Source organism: Populus alba, chromosome 16, assembly GCF_005239225.2.
Source record: "Populus alba chromosome 16, ASM523922v2, whole genome shotgun sequence".
NCBI lineage: Eukaryota > Viridiplantae > Streptophyta > Magnoliopsida > Malpighiales > Salicaceae > Populus > Populus alba.
The window spans coordinates 14,977,843-14,982,093 of NC_133299.1; the positions used below are offsets into that span (position 1 = coordinate 14,977,843).

The 4,251-nt window shown below is 31.4% G+C and overlaps 1 non-coding gene across 1 annotated transcript; it reads left to right on the plus strand.

The window, feature by feature from the left end:
* The first annotated feature begins 357 nt into the window (after positions 1-357).
* Positions 358-431, plus strand: TRNAI-AAU (transfer RNA isoleucine (anticodon AAU)). Its single transcript has one exon. It is a non-coding gene; the product is annotated as a tRNA-Ile (tRNA).
* The last annotated feature ends 3,820 nt before the right edge of the window (positions 432-4,251 follow it).

The window sequence follows — 4,251 nt, forward strand, 5'->3', positions numbered from 1 at the left end:
TGACATCAACCACTCTTCAATTGATTCTTCAGTGCATTGATGAGAAGCTAGCATTCTCCTGGAAAAAACTACAATGAATTGGATAGAGGGATTCAATTAAAAAAAAAAATAATGCCTAGCAAGCTATGATGGAATTTATAGAAATAATTGTTTTATTATAAAATTAATTTTTTTGATAATTTGATAGGCATGAAATGCAAAAGAATAGTGAAGCAAGCCCTCTTCCCCATACCCAATTGTTAGCAAAGGTAGAACGAACTTGAAAAAGCCCAGGCCTTTCTTTCTAACTCAGTTTAGAAGGCCAGCTGTTTTAATATAATTTTATTTATATATAATACTTCAACTCGCTCAGCAACTGGCCTATTAGCTCAGTTGGTTAGAGCGTCGTGCTAATAACGCGAAGGTCGCAGGTTCGAAACCTGCATGGGCCATTTCATTTCTTGAGATCATTCACTTTTGTTTTTTTTTTTTTTTTGAGAATTCCGACCAAACACCTGCCATATATAACCTTGTTCGTCTAGGGCTAATCTATCCTTATCCTAAAATGCACCAAGAGTTTAGATCACTATCATATCTAGGATCTAGAGGGCTGCAGCTGCTATGCAATATAAATCAATTTTTCCGTGGAGTCGGTGCGTGTTTCACCTATATATAGCTAGCTTTGGAAGCCATTTTAATGACCTTCTAAATAAATCTCTTCTGGGTCTGATACACTTTCTTCTTCAGTCTGTTGTGTACAAGACCACATATATTCCTCATAAAGAAAAATAAACGAGGCCACAATATGTCTAAACTTGGCGATCCAAGTTGTTCTTGTTCATTATACAAAAACTTACCTTGTATTCTTGGATTTTTAGTGATTTTAATCGTTTTACTTTGGGGTTCCTATATTTTTGGCTGTAGCCAAATAATTGAAAAGAAATTTTTTTATATAAATAGCTGACAAGCCCTAACAAGGTTTCATTGCTCTCAAACAACTAGCTCTTCCAAGTGAGTGAGTCTTCCTGATTTCTTCTTGTTATTGTTTTGATTGTTTTTCGTTATTATTTAAGAATATGGATATTGCTTATTTGTAGGTAACACCGCTTGTCAAATCTCTATCGACCCTCCAAAATGCTGAACCCTAAGAGAAGTCACTCTGCTTCCTCCTTTGACATGGATGTGAGTTCACGCCCTAGGGTTCCATCACTCCTTGGATCGGCTAGAGATTCATTTGCTTTTCTGAAGGAACCCTGCTTTGTCAAGTCGGGGACTGGTAATAGCTTCTTACTACTCTGTTAAAACCATGTTTTTAATGACTATAACAATTGATTAATAAATATCTCCTATTTTATAAAAAAAAAACAAGTTTTACTACCAGAGGCCTCTTGAAAAGAGATCAAAGTGTTACTAAACTTGACGAAGTCACAAATTATTTTGAAAAAAGTCTTGTTCAACGATAATTCATTCTCTGGAATTAATTAAAAGCGCCTTTTATTCCAGGTTCTTGCACCGTAGCTGAGCAGCAGAATGATACACAGTGCAAGAGGAGGCATGAAGAGGCTGATCTAGACTCGGAATTGAAATCGAAAAGGATTAAACGGTTGATTTTTTCCCTTGACTTGTTATTTTCTTATATGATCTCTATGCTTATGTGACACGTGCGTTCCCAAATTAAAAATTTAGCACATATAATAAAAATAATATTTTCAGCGACATGTCGTTCATCAATTATCAAATATAAAATTCATTAAAATGGTTGTATTTAGTTAGTGTTTTAAAATAAAAATATCAAATATAGAAAATACAAAAAACGTGTTTGGTTTGAGGAATAATAACGTAAACATATCTTTAATATGATTTTGAAGCGTATTTTTATCATTTCAAAACAGAAAGAACATAAAAATATATTATTTTTGTCCCATTTATCCCCCTCGCTTCTATATATCTCGAGATATTAACTAAATACTATTTTAATGATTACATATATCATTGATGTAAATATATTTTAACATGGTTTTTGAAGTGTATTTTTATCATTTCAAAATAAAAGGGATACAAAAATATATCTTTTTTGTCTCATTTATCCCCATCACTTTTTTATATATCTTGAGATAGTAACTAAACTGTTTTAATGACTACATATATCATTGCCAAAGTTCTTAGAAAAATAAATTGAAACCACTATTAATATTTCTTTATATAATCTATGTTTATTTGAATGCACATAACTACCAAAATTAAATTAATTATGTACTTCAATTTTTCTCATGCATGACATGTCGGAGATTACCAAGTATAAGATCATCAAAGCTTATTGGAAATTAATATACGTCATCGCCAAAATTATAGATGCTTTAGAATTGCTAAATCTTGCAATTATGAAATTTAAAAAAAATTAATTGTTCTAGCTAAAATGTCATTCAGTTTCTTAAATTATTATTTTCTATTTCCTAACTATGTTTATGCACACGTGCCGCATGCATATGCACAAGCCCACACGATTGCTAAATTTGAGATTTTACGTAGTAATATAATTTCTCAATATTTATGGTCATGCACGGCATCGCCAAACATAAGTTAATCGGAACTTATTGGCAATACACGTCATACCCGTAAATTTTAGGGATACCATTTCTAAATCCTACAATAAGCATATTATATAAGAGATATTATTCTATACCCTAGCTTTTTTCGGGATAAAAAAAAGAAGATAAAAATAATTAAGCATAGAAAGATAAAAATTAAGTTCATAATTATTTCAAAAATAAATTTATTCTATATATTTATCTATATCTTTTTAATTAAATATGTTTTTTTTTTGTATTTATTTTTTCGTTTTCAAACACTAACCAAACAAAATCATAAAATTGTTTTTTTTTAAAACGAATGTTGTGATTAATTTGGTACGTAGTTCTTATGTCGAATATATATAGATTAATTTTTATATGATTGCCTAATTAAATTGGCGCCTTGTTTTGTTTTTGTAGAATTATGGCCAACAGATTGTCTGCTCAAAGATCCCGGCTTCGGAAGCTGGTGTATGTAGAAAAACTCGAAAGAGATGTCAAAGCCGAAGAGGTACGTAGGTGCTTGAAATATTTTATCTCCCATGATCATCATCTCCTCTAAAGGTTAAAAATGGTGTGTGTGTGTAACAAATGATCAATATCCATTTTTCAAATATTTTTAAAAAATGCAGGTCAAAGTATATTGGTTATCTCTACAAGAGTCACTCTACCAGCAATCCCAAATGGCTCTTGAGACTGAAAATACTCGTATAAAGGAGATCATGGAAGGACTTGAGAGAGAAAAGGCTATGAAAGAAGGTAATTATGCTACGTTTTTGGAGAAATTATTACATAGATTTTTAATCCTTTGAAGCTAGACTAATTAATTCACACTGGTATAAAATATGTTATTATATATGCAATGAGTTACAATATATTATAGGTTGATCCGATTGTTTATTTAAGTGTTTGTGTTCCGTCATGTAACTAAGGGGTTATTTGGAATTATATTTTTAAAAATTTTATTTATTTTTATTATATTCTTGAATCGTTTTAATAATGTATTTTTTAAGTAAAAATAACTTTAAAAATAAATCATTGCCGTCACACTCTCAAAGATCTCTCAAGTCTGTGTGTATTTTTTGCAGTGGAATTTCAATATCTGAAGAAAGAACTGCAGGCACTAAGGGGAGCCTCTATGCGTTTGCTTTATAACTGATTTATCAGCTGGGGAAGCACTTTCAGATTTTTCAGAGTAAGTTTAGCAGCACAAGAATAAAATCTGCCATGAAATGTAATTTGCTTTCTATGGTGGAAAATCGTCAAAATAAAGATGTTTCGAGTCATGTTTTAAGAAATAAAATCATACCATGTCGTTTAAATGTAAGCTAGATCTTCCTAGCTAGTTTAATTAACAGTTTAATTTAGCTCATTTGGATGGTTTGAATGGTGAATATTACCCTTTTATAATATCCTTCATTTGCTTCCCACTTCAGTTCCAAGCATATCTCTAACCAAGATTGGAGATCAGACCTAAGTTAAGGTTATAGAAAGACTCATTATAGATGCGATGTTTTTCAGAACAGTCTCATCGGATGTCATGGCATCCGATGGGTGCGAATAAATATATAAAAGATTAAATTATGACTGGATTCTGTTAACCTTGGACCGCCTAGTTTATGTAAGAGGTAGGGCAAGGCACTTGCATGTGTAATATTGGACTGCATATGTGGTGATGCTATAATACAGACGGGAATTAAAC